This window comes from Lissotriton helveticus, chromosome 8 (genome assembly GCF_964261635.1).
Source record: "Lissotriton helveticus chromosome 8, aLisHel1.1, whole genome shotgun sequence".
Lineage (NCBI taxonomy): Eukaryota > Metazoa > Chordata > Amphibia > Caudata > Salamandridae > Lissotriton > Lissotriton helveticus.
Window position 1 is genome coordinate 1,484,587,899 of NC_136069.1, and position 15,213 is coordinate 1,484,603,111.

The 15,213-nt window shown below is 51.9% G+C and overlaps 1 protein-coding gene across 1 annotated transcript in view; it reads right to left on the bottom strand.

Annotated features, from left to right (window-relative positions):
• The window catches only part of LOC144773916 (N-acetylated-alpha-linked acidic dipeptidase 2-like), a 696,330-nt gene that overhangs the window by 553,740 nt on the left and 127,377 nt on the right, over positions 1–15,213 (bottom strand). The gene's annotated exons all lie outside the window — the stretch shown is intronic.

Here is a 15,213-nt window from a genome sequence, read left to right on the forward strand (position 1 = left end):
GCGCATTGTCATTCCAAAGGGGATAATCAGCCTCAATCGGAATGACAATGGGCCCCCCTCGGTCTGTGCGAGCTCAAGGAGGGGCTGCTGCAGCCTCTGGAGTCACAGAGAAGTGCGAGCAGCCCCTGGAAGCAGAAAAAAAAGTTATCGTTTTTAGTAGGACTATTCTCTCCGTCCCGGGATGCTTTTTTCAAAGAAAGAAGTAGGGGAACGGGCTGGAATTATTTTTAGAAGTAGGGGCACGCCGTGCCCTTCCGTCCCTGCCCACTTCTACCGCTGGAAGGGGCAAGGGAGTAGCAGATAATCAGCACAAAAAGCAAACCCCTCAAAGGAAAGTTCAAATACTTGGTATGAAAACAAAGAAAAAGCAATTTTGAAAGATGACAATATCTATGAATTTGGGCCAAGGCAAAAGTCCAGGATTTGAAAGTCATTCATGTAGGAGAAGATTCTCCTACACAGCCCAGGAGAGCCGAAAGTGAACCAAGGATCCAAGGGCCAGTATAGACAGGATAAGCTATCCCGGAGGGATCCCAGCTATACATAGGAAAGCAAATAGGGACACAAAATTGTCAAAATTTGGCAAAACAAGGTCCCCGCTTAATCTTAAGGCTCAAGTCACTGTGCAGCAGCACTGATACATTTTGTGGCAATCAACATGTGAAACTATATTAAACAGAGAAAAAAAAGGAAAATGAGAGAAATATGAAGAGAAGGCAGAAGAGAAAAAGTAAAGATCTAGGGGAAAGAAAACCAAGAAAAACAAAGGGAAGAAGGAGAGGGAAAAAGAGAGATGGATGCGCCAGAGGGGAGTAGGGGAGGGACCAACGACAAGTCCCAGAGTGGAGGGCGGGGATTGCCGGAATCAAGGTGGTCATCTAGTAGGAGTCACAAATTACTCCAGGGAATCCAGCTGTCTGCCTCTAGAGTAAGGTTACAAAGGACTATCAAACAATTGCAGGGCCCTCAATCTAGGAGGCATTAGGCGAGAGTGTTCAATTCTAGTAAGGTGATGCACTAGGGAACGCCAGATGCGTTCAAAGCGAGTGTCAGAATGGGCAAGACGGGCTGTAAGCAACTCAAGGGAGAGAACATCCCATAGGTGAAGAAACCATGCAGCAATAGGCAGGGGTGGGGACGTTTCCAGCAGGAGGCAATGGTCTGATGCGCTGCGCCCAGTAAGTGAAGGATGAGATGCCAGTGGGCCGAAGACATGGCCCTTAGCGCAGTGGGTCGAATGCTTAGGAGTGCCAGGGGCAGCTTAGAAGGGACTGGGAAACCTACAATGTCCTTAATATGGCTGAGTACCTCCTTCCAGAACACAGTGAGTTCTGAGCAAGACCACCAGATATGTAAAAAAATCCCCCCTATCAGCCTAAGACCTCCAACAAAGCGGAGAGGTCCCTGGGAACATCTGGTGAAAGCGAGTAGGAGTATAATACCACTGTGTCATTAGTTGATAGGCAGATTCACGCTGTGGGATACTACGGTATACCTTAGGAATGCCCTTCCATAAGCGGTCCCATTCTTCCGGGGAAACGTCAGTAGCCAAATCAGCGGCCCAGCGAGTTTGGTAACCGTAGCTTGGTAGATGCCCAGAATGCTGAAGAACAGAGTAGGTCTTAGAGATAAGGCTTTTAGACCTGTTGAATCTACGAATCAGGGTTTCAAAGAGGGTGAGACGCAGAGTCAATTCCCAGGAATACTCGGAAGCGGAGAGCCAGTGACGTACTTGGTAGTACTGTAGGTGCTCCTTATCAGATAAGCGAAAGAACTGTTTACATTGATCAAAAGAGCGAAGAGCAGAGCTCTGAAAAAAATCCTGGTTGACCCGGCGAGCGCAGGAGGAAACGCTGGATTGCGTGTGAACGGTGTATTAGGAGAGGAGAAAGTCGTGAGACCTCGAGAGAGTGCCAAGCCATCCCATACCTCTAGGACTGTTCACGTCGGTGTCATCAAGTATGCACTGCTTGAGAGGAGGAGCTTGGCGGGCATCCGTGATGGCCGCGTGAGCACAGCGCTCTCCGGACCCCCGCTACTCCCGGCATGATATCCTGAACATATCCTGATTCTTCACAAGGATTTATGTAGAGGACGCTGGGCTGATCTTCCTGTGATTTTTGGAATTTGATTTGGACCCGGGGCGCCGAAGATATGGCGATTTGAACTTTCGGGGTCCGCCCTTGGGGTGCGGCCGGGACTGGGTGAGGCTCTCTGGCCGTCTCGGAGTTGAACAACAACGGCAGGGGAATTGGACTTGTGGGTCCCCCTCTTAAGTTTCGGTTTCGATTCTGCCTCAGACTGAGACATCTGACAGGGGAGTCTGGCCTGGGCTGGGTCCGGCACGCGGCACGGCTGTCGGGCCTTTGGCTGGCTTATTCTCCTTTCAAGTTGGTCCTCTCCTGGTGGTACCCTTGCAGCGGCCTTTTGGTCCCGACGCCCTACTTTCCTGTGGCCATTTCCATCGGGTCGAGTGAGTCTCCTGGTGGCGCGGTTTCCGACATGGCGGGCAGAGGGGACCGAGAGACACGAAAGACCAAGACGCCCCTGCGTGGGGGCCCGGTCCAGTCTAACGTTATGGACCGTTACACCCATGCGAAGGGGTCCCCCGGAGCCGCCCTGCCTGGCCCACGTGCGGTTGATCACATCGTAGACGCCTCTACGGAACCGACCTTGCAGGACATCATGGGCGCCATTTCTGGCATAAAGGAAACGATAGGTCAACAATATGAAGCTTTGGCCCACAAAATCGACACCGTGGCCATTGATGTGAACTTGATTCGGGCCGACCTATCTAAAACCAATGAGAAGGTGAAGTCATTGGATCTCAAGTCATCCAGCCTCACGGTAGACGTCTCGGAGATTCAGACAGAGATTGGCAATCTCCGTAGGGTGAACGATTTCATGACCCGGCGCTTGGAGGACTTTGAGAACAGGGCACGTCGCTGTAATGTGCATGTGGTTGGCGTTCCGGAGAATCCAGAACCGCACTCTGTTGACCTCCTGGTTGAGGACCTGATCCAGAACTACCTCTCTCCGTCTGGGCTGAGTAAGTTCTTCGCAGTGGAACGTGCCCATCGTGTTCCGGGAGGCCAGGGTAAGCCTGGCGCCCCGCCGAGGCCTATTGTTGCGAAACTCTTCCACTATAGGGATCGGGACGCTATCCTGCAGGCATCACGTGTGAAGGGCCCGGTGGCCTTTGAGAATGCCACGGTGAACTTTTATCCGGACTTTTCTCAACTGGTGCAGAAACAGCGTATGGGCTTCCGTGGAGTCAAGAAGCGTCTCCGGGACATGGGACTGCGCTACGCTATGCTTTTTCCGACCAGGCTGCGAGTTGAGTACAATGACCGAACCTTTTTCTTTGATCGGCCTGATTCTGTGAATGACTGGCTGGACTCCCTGCCGGACCGACCTCCTGCGGCTGAGTCCGCCGCCCACCCGGGTGGTGCTGAGGGTGGTGTAGAGAGCTGAGCTGTTTGTTTATGCCCGGGTCCTCGTGTACAATAACTTCTTCTGGGATTCCATGCCTAAGTGCCTCTGCTGTCTGAGTGATCTCTTTTTTTTTTTTTTTTTGGGGTGGCGGGTGGGTCAGAGCCTTTCCTCCTCCGGGGTCTTTTTGTAGAATGGGGGTTCTTGGGCGACAGGCACACTGCATGTTGGGGTCGCTTTTTAGCTTCTTGCAGGGGTGCAGGGTGGGGGGTGTTTCCTTGATTGTTGGGGGGTGGGTGGATGGGAAGTTTGATGTTTGTGTGTTGTGTTCTCAAGGCGATTCTATCTTGCTAATGATGTTTTTGATGTCATGCTCATTGGAGGGGGGTTGCGGCGTTCCTATATGGGATGGGGGGTAGCGGGTTGAGGTTTATTTTGTGGAATGTTAATGGTCTGGGGGATCGTATTAAGCGGGGTGTGGTGTTGCGATGTATACGACGTTTGTCTCCAGATGTTGTTTTTCTGCAGGAGACTCACTTGGTAGGCAATACATGTCGTGCAATGAATGAATAGGTGGGGCTATCGCCTCGCCGCACATTCGGGGTTTACCACGGGTTCCAGGGGGGTGGGTATCCTTGTTCGGGGTTCCCTCCCCCTAGCTATTGATGATGTGATCCTTGATGATCGGGGGCGGTACGCCGTCCTCGTGGGTCGCTATGAGGGTCGAACCCTTTCCTTGTTTGCCGTTTATGTGCCCCCCGGTCTACAGACCTCTACCTTTTCCGATCTGGGCCGTGTGTTGTTGAACCTCCCTGATAGTACTCTCTTCATAGCAGGTGACTTTAATTTTGTGCTCTCCGGTCTACATGATCGTCACCCCCCAGGGATACCCCTTTGTCCCAACAGTGGCTGGGTGGGTTTCTGGATACGTTCGGCTTGGTGGATTGCTGGAGACTTATGCATCCTACTCAGCTTCAATACACTTTCCACTCTGGGGCCCATGGGAGTCTGTCTAGACTGGATTATTTCCTGATGCCTGCGGCGCAGTCGCCAGCGGTTCGTGAGATTAGGCACCTTCCCCGGGGCATCTCTGATCATTCCCCGCTCTGGCTTTGTTTTGAGGTGGGGGTGGAGGCGGCGGGCCGGGTGGCTCCTATCAACCCATGGTACCTCACCTCCCCCGAGACCCGCAATCTCTTGATTAAGTCTTTGGACAATTATTTTTTGGACAACGAGGGTTCTGTCTCCTCTGCTGTATCCCTGTGGGAGGCCTTTAAGACAGTGATTCGCGGGCAGGCCCTTGCCCTTATTGCCGAATCCAAGAAGGCGAGGAATCGGGAGGTGGTAGACCTTGAGAGAGAGATTGCTGAGATAGAGGCTGACCTAGAATCGAACGTTACATCTGATAAACTCCACGCCCTGGGTCTGAAGCAATTTGCTTATAAGTCTTTGGTCACAGATGCGGCTAAACTGATGTTTCGGGAGCAACAGGGTCGTTTGTATGATGTGGGGGACAAAGCGGGTAAATTACTGGCATGGTTGGATAAGATTGAGAGGGCGAATCGTGTGGTGCCTGTGATTCAGACTTCGAGTGGCGTGGGAGTGACAGACCCGGTTGACATAGTTGAATGTTTTGCGGATTATTTTCGTGCGGTTTATACCCCTGTGTCTGAACGGGATGTTGATGACTCTCGCCTTTTGTTGCATGATATAGCTCTGCCCAGTGTTTCTGATTTAGACCGAGTCTCTTTGGAGTCCCCTTTTACTACGGACGAGATAGCGACGGCCATTCGCTCACTCCGTTCGGGCAAGGCTTTGGGCCCGAATGGATTGCCAATTGAATTGTACAAGCTACGTCCTGACAAGGTGGCGCCCTATCTTCGTGCCATGTTTTTGGAATCCCACGAACGGGGTATTCTCCCATATGATCAGCGTTTGGCTACGATAGTTGTTATTCCCAAAGAAGGTAAACCTCGGGACCTTTGTTCGTCTTACAGGCCCATTTCCCTTTTGAATGTTGAACCCAAGGTCCTGGCTAAGCTCCTGGCAACCCGCCTCTTGACGGTCATTAGTGGCTTGGTTCATCCGGATCAGTCTGGATTTATCCCACATCGCAACACGGCTCTTAATCTACGCCGTCTCCACGGAGCTGTTGCGAGGGCGGGGCTTCTGACGGAGCCGGCCATTTTGGCTTCGCTGGACGCCTCGATGGCCTTTGACACGGTAGAGTGGCCCTATCTTTGGGCAGCTCTTGAGAAATTCGGTTTTGGGCCTGAGTTTATTGGTTGGGTGAAGTTGTTATACGCCGAACCCTTGGCACAGGTAGTAGTAAACGGTCGAGTTTCTGTCCCCTTCTGTCTTGGTAGGGGGACACGTCAGGGGTGCCCCCTGTCTCCGTTGCTTTTCGCGCTTGCTCTGGAACCGTTGGCTGCGTGGCTTCGATGGGAACCTTCACTCAAAGGGATCCGTTGGTCACCGGATTTTGAAGACCGTGTCTCGCTTTACGCGGATGACATTCTTCTGTATCTTACTTCCCCGCGTAAATCTTTAAATGTCTTATTCGACGTTCTTACTTCGTTTGGTGCTAACTCGGGTCTGGTTATTAATTGGGCTAAGTCCTGTGTATATGTTCTCTTGGGTGTTTTGCCCCCATTACCGAACAGGTTTCCTATCCAGGTTGTCCACTCTGGCTTCAAATATTTGGGGATTTTTATCACGCTGGACTCCTCACTCCGGTTCGAGCGTAACCTCCTTCCCCCGCTTCTTAGACTGCGACTGGATGTGGCCCGTTGGCGTAAGCTACCCCTGTCTCCGCTGGGCAGGGCTGCCCTTTTTAAAATGATGTCTTTGCCGCGATTCCTATACGCGCTTCAAAATTCTTATGACGACATTCCCGCTACCTATTTCCGGGAGATTGAGAGTCTTCACAGGCAACTGATCTGGGACGGGCGTCCACGTATCGCCCTTGCGAAACTTACTATCCCTTGGTATGACGGGGGCATGGCGCTCCCCGATATCAAGAGGTATTATTGGGCTGCCCAGCTGTCTGCCATTAACCACGTAATGTATTCCCCGGGTCGAGATCCGGCCTTTGAGATGGATAGACTCCAGCTGCCGGGAGGGGATTTTCATAGAGCGCTTTATTCCAGATCGGCCGGGCGCCATCTTGTGGGCCCGTCCAGGATCGCAGTCAATGTGTGGCGCGCCGCGAATGTGAGTTTGGGATGGGAGAACCGACTGACGATGGCGACCCCGCTTTATGCTTCTGAACGTTTGGGGTGTCTCTGGTCTACTAAGGGCTTTGACCGATGGGATATGATTGGGATATGTAAAGTGGGTTATGTCTGTGTGCAGGGTAGAGTGAAGTCTTTCCAGGCCCTTAAGGCAGAATATGACTTGAGTGATAGAGAGTTTTTTCGGTATTTGCAGATCCGGCATGCCCTGGCTTCAGTTCTGACTCCTGATGTGACCCTGCCCGAGTCCTCTCCCCTTGAGGATCGTATACTGGATGGACACCTGTCCGATAGCACTATCTCCCTTATCTACAAGAAACTTATTAATAATCGCGCTGACTTATTGGTCCGACTTCGGGAGGTTTGGGTCGGTGACGGATTGGACTTGGATGACGAGGATTGGCAATCGGCACTCTCTTCTCCGAAAGAGGTCGCCATCCCCGCCCGTCTCCGTTTGGTTCAACTTAAGATCCTCCAACGGGTGTATGTAACTGGTCCGCGTCTGGTTGTGATGGGTTTTTCCCCGGATGGTTTATGTAAGCGTGGTTGTGGGATGAGTGCCACATTTCTGCATATTCTTTGGGAGTGCCCGGTGGTAGCAGCCTACTGGATTGATGTGCTTGCGGTGATGACTGTTGTGACTGGTGTTACCCTGCGGCCTGAGGCCCGACGATGCCTGTTGAACGTGTGGGAACCCACCGACTATTCTGTGGCCCAGACCAGATGGGCGACCTTGGGATACATGGTCGCGAAGCGGGACATTGCGCAACTTTGGGGCGCATCCAGACCTCCCGAAGTTTCGGTGTGGGAGGATAACATGGACTGGTCCATGTTCCGAGAGAAGACCGTCTACGTGGCTAGGGGCGGACCCAGGGCGTGGACGAAGATTTGGGGTCAGTGGAATGCATATCGTGGAGATATTTGTGCCCCTCCCTTGGTTGATGCTCCAGATGTGACCCTATCTCCCTAGGCTGACGTTCCCGGACATTTTTCATATGGTTTTAGGATTTTCCTGCCCTCCCCGCTGGCCCCCCCCCCCCCCCGGCCACGCCGAGTTTCATTGCTTGCTTTTGTCTTCCTGATTAGTTGCTTTCCCCTCCGCCCCCTGGGCTGACTTGATTACTGTGCATTCGCCTTGTTTAGAGTTTGTTGTTTTTATGATTAATATAAAAATTGTCATGTCCTGTCCTATGCTTCGAGCAATAATTGGTACCTTCCTTGTGCCCGGCCACGGGAATGGTCGTTCGCTACTTATGTTGTGCGTTGCTACTAGCGGCCAGCCCGTGTGGTTGTAGGCCCATCTCTGTAACTCTTATTTTATTGCTCAATAAAAGTAAAAAAAAAAAAAAAAAAAAAAGTATGCACTGCTTGGGCGTGCGGAACGTGGGAGCCAGGCGAGGTCCCAGAGCGGTCTACAAGCTACCGTACGGTCCATGTGGAACCAGTGTTTTTCACGTTCAGGGACTATCCATTCAGAAATAAAACAGAGGTAGCAAGCCCAATAATATTCCAGCAGGTTGGGGCAGGCCAGTCCCCCCGTGATCTGGGAAGCAGGAGTATCCTGTGGGAGATGGAGGGGCGCGATTTCCCCCAGATGAACTTAGTAAATTCACGCCGCAAAGCCTAAATATCTGCATGAGGAACGGGGGTGGGGAGAAACTGAAACAAATAGAGAATTTTAGGGAGAAGGGACATATTAACTGCCTGAAGATGGCCCAACCATGCCAAAGGAAGCCCCTCCCACCATTGCATCTCCTCGCAAACAGAGCTGCGAAAGCGAGGCCAATTGAAGGAGGACCAGGATGAGAGTGTAGGGGTTAAGTCCAGGCACCGTATGGACTCATCAGTCCACTGCACAGGGAGAAGATCCCATAGGCGCTGGAACTCCGGTGCTGGGAGCGTGAGGTTAAGAGCATGAGATTTTTCCAAATTAATACGATAGCCCGAGGGCTGCCTCGAAAAAAGGCCAATTCAGCCGCCGCAGGCAGGGAAGACGACGGAGAGGATAGAGATAGCCACAGGTCATTAGCAAAGAGGAAGGCCTTGTGTTACATCCCTCCCATACGGATGCTCTGGATATCCCGGTGGCAGCGGGTGGCGATAGCCAGGGGTTCAACAGCATGCGCAAAAAGAAGGGGAGAAAGCTGGCACCCCTGTCGTGTACCCCGGTGAATAGAAATAGGGGCAGTGGTAGAGCCATTAAAATGTATACGAGTAGTGGGTTTGGCATAAGGGGCCTTCAATTTAGATATAAAGCCCAGTCCCAAGCCAATCCTCCGAAGAACCGCCCATAGGAAGCCCCAGTCCACGCGGTCGAACGCCGTCTCGGCGTCAAGGTAGACTAAACAAATGGGATGGCTCTGCTTCGCGATTTTTCCACCAGGTGGGCAATGCGCCCTGACGATGCCGAATAAATCCCACCTGGTCGGGGTCAATAAGTCTCGGTAGATGGAGTTCCAGCCTATTCACTAGAATTTTTGTGAAGTTTTAGTGTCAATGTTTAACAAAGCAATGGGGCGGGAGGAAGCCGCCAAAGTTGGGTCCTTCCCAGGCTTAGGGACCAGGACAATCTCAGCCTCATTCATCGTGGGCGAGAGGCCCAAAGTATCCGTAAAACTATTAAAGAGATGGAGTAGATGTTCCCGTAACTGCGGATAAAAGACTCGATAAAAAGTAAGCGGAAGACCCCGGCGTATTGCCCGTCGGGAGTTGCTACAGGGCTTTAGAAAGCTTTTCCTGAGAGATAGGTTTGTCAAGCACTCCCTTAAAGTAAGGGTCAATTGGATCCCAGGGGCAGGCATCAAAAAACTTCTCGACCGCCTCTGGGGAGCAAGGAGCCTGAGCATAAAGCTCCTTGTACAAGGCGATGAGAGTATTGCCTTTGTCCCTCTCAGGGGTGGCCCAAGAACCAGCAGGACCTCTGAGCTTGGAGATGTGAGAGTGAGCAGTCTGGACTCTTAAGCGACGAGCCAAGCACGCTCCAACCTTGTCGCCCCGACGTAGAATTTCTGTTTAAGGTTGACAAGCAGTCGTTCAGCCTTGTTAGTGCGGTGCAAGCAGAGTTGGCCCTGCAGGGCAGTCAGACGGTGTTTATTAGCAAGAGATGGAGAGGCATGGTCCACACGTTCCAGGTCTTTAATATCGCGGGAAAGAGTGGTCTCAACCAAGCGGGCCTCGCGGGTTCCGGATAATGGAAATAGAGGTGATGACCCCTCGAATAGTAGCCTTGAAGGCATCCGATCGAACATCCTCAAGCGTATCCTCAAGGGTATTTGACGCAAAGAAAGATTCGATCTCTTTCCGGATATCGGCCACGTTCACAGGGTCGCAAAGGGCTTGAAGAGGCAGGCGCCATCGTGGCAGGCGATCATCTAGAAGTGCGGGGAGTTCATGCATAATCAGGACATGCGCATGATCAGAGATAGAAATGTCTGAAATATCTGCTGCGCAGAGATCCTGCACCAGGGGGAGCGAGAGAAAAAAGTGATCAATCCGCGTATATGAACGGTGAACATGGGAATAGAATCCCTGGAATTTGGATGAAGATATCTCCAGGCATCGACCAAGCCAAGGTCAGTAATGGCATTTTTCAGTTGCGCCAACATCGCCCCTGAGACCTAGTGCGTCTGTGCTGTACGATCCCACTCGGGATCCCAAATTAAGTTAAAGTCGCCTCCGAGAACAATAGGGGTAGAAACCGCACGCAATAACGTCCCCAACTGCTGCCACAGATATATGTCCTGTTTCTGATTGGGGGCGCAGATATTAACAAAAGTGCAGGAGCTCCGACCCTAAGCCATATCGAGTTTTAAAAATCTCACCTCATCGTCAGCTATGCATTGGGGGGAGGTCGCTCCCCAGCCAGACTTAAAAAGAACCACCCCCCCCCCCAGTCTTGGTATGAGAACTTGCCCAAAACTGGGTGGAATATTAGCGGTCGGACATGAGGTGAGTATCAGAGGAAATCAGGTGAGTCTCCTTAAGAAAAATCACATCAGGATCGCGCTGGGAGAGATAGCACCAAAGCTGGTGACATTTAGAGGGAGAGTTGAGGCCCTTTACGTTAAGGGAGAGGAAAGTTACAATGTGAGTCATTGTGTAGGAGAAAGGGTGCAGGGTGCAGCGTGCATTAGGGCCAGCAGCAAGCAGGAAGAGGCAGCACTGAAAACCAACTAGGGGGAGACGTAAGGTAGGGAAGAAGATGGATCCTAATCTTGAAAGACCCTTTAGCCCACCCAAACGTGCATAAGTGGTAGGAACAGAGGGACAAGGGCATCCACAGCAACCACAAAACAAGCAGGTGGGCAAAGACCCAGCCAATCCCCCCGACAGCCACCAGGACCCTCCCTTAAACCAATCGTGACAAGGCCAATCAAAAAACAAGCCCGACGCATCTGAAAAGGACAGGGAAAAGAGATGAAAAAGAAAGAACCAAATAGAAGAAAAAAAGACATAAAAGATAAACAGGCCAACTGGGCCTCAGTAATGTAGAGTCTAAATGGGACAATCCGGTATCCCGAAGGCGGACCATCCGGAGAAGTCACTCCCTTATAGGACTCCAACAAGGGGGGGTGTTGGACACGCACAAGGCACAGAGACTCCGCCAGCAGCATCCCGTGCCGATCTGGAAATGAGGCACACTGAAGACCAGTCACTGGGTCCTAGCGAAGGGGCCCCACTGGAAAGGCCCAGGATGAAGGCAGAGCCAAAAACATCACAGCGTCGGAGGTGGCTAGTTCGCAAGGGACGGAGAGGCACTCAGGGACTGCAGCTGATTAATGGCCTCCTGTTTAGCCTGTGTGGAGTCAAGGTTTCTGGAGAGGCGCCCAGAACGAGGTGGAGGAACAGTGGACCACTCCGGTCGAAGGGAGCCCATAGGACGAGTACCAGAAGGAGGAGGATCATCACTTTCTGGGTCAATAGGAAGATGGAGAAGACGCTGCGCCTCTTGCAGGGAGCGGACACTCAGACGTCTACCCTCCATAGAGAACATCAAGGCAAAAGGGTGAACCCACTGGTATTTAATTGCAAGGTCCCTCAACTTGTCAGCCACAGGTTTGAAGCTCTTCCTGCGCCAAAGAGTAGAGGGTGCAAGATCCTGGAAGATCTGGACAGAGAGACCATTGTAAGAGAACGTTTGCACTCCCTGCACCTTGCGAAGGATGGCCTCCTTATCTCTATAGAAGTGGACCCGTGTGATGATGTCTGGAACAAAGTGAGGGCAGTTGCGAGGGTCAGGTAACCGGTGCGCTATATCAAGCATGTGCGGAGAAGTGCCCTCACCATACGGGATGGCATGAAGGAGGTCTGCTGTGTATGATAGATTATCCGACCCTTCCGTTCCCAATGGAACACCTCTAATACGGAGGTTGTTCCGCCTACTACGGTTCTCCAGGTCTTCCTGCTTCAGCTGAAGGGTGATATTCTGGTCCTCTAGCTCAGCTACTTTCTTCCATAATCCATAGACATCCTCCGTCCGAACATCCATTGTGCGTTCGAGGCCATCCACCCTATCACCGAGTTCAGAAACCTCTCTGCGATTGTCCTGCAACCCAGCCTTGAAGTCCTGGCAAAGGGAGCCAATCTCTGTCTTGATCTCATGCAGAAACGCCGACATATACGCCTGGGTGATGGGTACCCCAGAGACCGGCACCCCAGATGGCGGCAAGGATGAAGCAGGGTCAATTTGCGTGTTGGGGAGCGATTTGGACAACAGGGAGGTCGCCGGATTCTCTCTGGAGGTCGCAGCGTCAGGTTCCTTAGCCCTTCTTTGCTTGGGAGGCATAACTGCGATAAGCTGGGGTGATGAGGATTCTGTCTTAGGGGGGCACCCACAATGAAATCAAGGAGCGTGCAAGCAATGCACCGGGAGAGGCCAATCCAGCAGTAGGGGGTGTGGGTATGTAGATAGGTCAGACTCTGGATCGCTGTGCGATGGGGTCCCATGCCCACAGTTCCCATGCGTGCAGGCGTAACCAAATTGAGTCCAATTAAAGGTAGCGGCGTTCCAAGGAGCCAACAACCAGGATTACCAAGCCAGGCTACACCCCCATAGTAGACTGTGGGCCCCAAGCTGCGTGAAGGGCACCAGGTTGTAGTAGGGCTAGGCGGGCCAGGCAAGGATCAACGTTAGAGTCGGTGGATGAAGGCACGACTGCGCTAGGCCCAGGGCAATCCCTCACGAGAATCAGGGGGTCCCCAAAGGCCACAATAAGCTATGGAAGTTCTCAGCGGGGCCCAGGGTGCAGGAGACGACAAGGCAGCCAAATGGCAAAGAAAGAGACACAGTTGAGGCCTCAGGCAGACGATCCTCACATCCGAGGGCCAGGCATCAGGCAGGGGCACCAGCGTCAGGGGTGTGTAGGCCTCATAGAAAGTCAAAATGGCCTCGGGGCCGGGGAACACCAAGGGAATCCTCCGAGCCACGGCGCCCTCAGCATTGCACCCCCTGCCCTGGTACCACCGGCCTCCTTGCGGGCCAGTAATGTCCATTCTGCACGTCAGGTCTGGTGGCAGCGGCAATTCACAGGATCCGTGGGGCTCAGCAGGCCTCGTCAGCTCTCCGGCTCCCTCCAGCAAGCAACAGCGTACAGCAGGGGACCCGGCCTCCGGCAGACCCACAGATGGTGCCCAGGTGTTGCAGTGCCCCCGATTCCCGCCGGGAACCATGTGCCTCACAGCACTGTCACAGGAGAGGGTGTCCGCCGCCGCCAGAGGCTCCTCCTCGGCAGATAGAGTAAATGGTGGCGAGAGCTGGGCGGACCACCAGAAGGCAAAGTTGTCGGAGAGCAGGGCCCCCGGGCGGCTCCCACAGCAGCAAGCGCTCACAGTGGTGGACCCTAGAGGAGGTACGGGCCACTAGTGAGTGATAAGGACAGTAGCGACCGGGTAATTAGAGAAAGCAGGAAGAGCCGGAGCAGAGACTCGATGAAAGACATCTCACTCCATGCGCGCCGAAGCCACGCCTCCGGGAACATCATTTGTGATGTTCAGCGGAATCAACCACTCCAAGGTAGCCTGGAGCCGACTATAAACAAAAGCCCAGATGGGTTTAGTGACGCCGCCACGGGTTCTCCAAAAAGTAATATCAAGAAGAAATGGACGCATATCTGGGGAAGTGGAATCACTACCGGGGTGACATATGCGAACCTCCCCCGCCTGAGCAAGAATCAGACAATAGTGATTAATTTATACACCATACTACGGCAAGATCAGCCACACTCTACTAAACACGAGAGACAGAGAGGGGTTGAGGTAGTTGAATTTTTTGTATAAGATCCTATGACATGTCTATATTTCTTTTGGACTATCATTGATATATGCTAATGCTTATCCAGTATTGTATCGCCTACTGAGTGTTTTGAGTCAAATGTTCAATAAAACTTTAAAAACTTTTTTTTTAAAGTAATATCATGGCATACTAATTACTCCAGAATATATCTTGCGTGGAAGTATGGATATTTTAAACAGGGCAAACATTCTTCAAATATGAGACACATTCCAACCACAGTGCACTACACTGCTGTAGGCTTAAAAGCATTCAATTTAAGACATTTGCCAACTACGCAACTGGCGATCCCAAAGAATCTACCCTGGCTACATGTAAGGGCAGAAAACGTGCCCAAAAAGATCCTGGCAGAGAAGACCAAATTTGCTAGCCTGGGCATTCTGTTACAGGACCCCTAACAAGAAAGGAACCTCACATGTTGGCAGGAACTGCCATCTCTCAGACATTTAATCCATAAGAAAACAGTATACTTAGAGGAACAACGCATGACTGCTGCAAAGAAATCCTGTCAACCTTGAAAATACAGTGCTCCTTTGGTTCTAGCAATCCAATGACAACTCACACAATTATATCAGATACTCCAGATCTGCCACCGTCATGCGAACGAGGGCGGTTCGTTTCCACCCGGCAGGGAGGAACTCATCACTCCTAGCCGTCCCTCAGTACAAAACAAGACCGAGCCACAGAAGCGAGTCTCAATAAAGCCACTCACAGTCATCTCATGGAATGTCGCAGAGACAAAGTCCACTACCTCAAACAAAGAAGCACAAGACTTTCCCCGGAGTGGCGATATGCTGTGCCTGCAAGAGGCTTGGGCTTCCGCTCCACTACCAATCCCAGGCTTTACTGAAATTTTGCTCCCTGCCAAGAAGATCAATCTTTTTGGCAGGTCCTCCGGAGGTATTTCCACTTACAGAAATCTGGCACTAGACATAACAGCTGAAAAAATTGGACTTTCTACTGACTTGGCCCTAGAAATGCTTCTTCAAGGGATAAAGATAAATAGGATGAATGCACCCATATTACTAATCAATGTGTACGTTAACTGTAGAGACTGTCCAAGACTAGATGAGATGGAAGAACTACTGCGTGCCTTAAAAAACCTAATCCACGCCCATCCCTCTAGCGAGTTACTCATCGCCGGCGGACGTCAACACACGCAGGGTGAGGGAAAGTCTGGCGGGCAAGGGAATGACAGAGGCAGCATGGAACATGCTAAACAGAATCCTTAAAACTTACCACCTTAAACTCAGCCCAAAA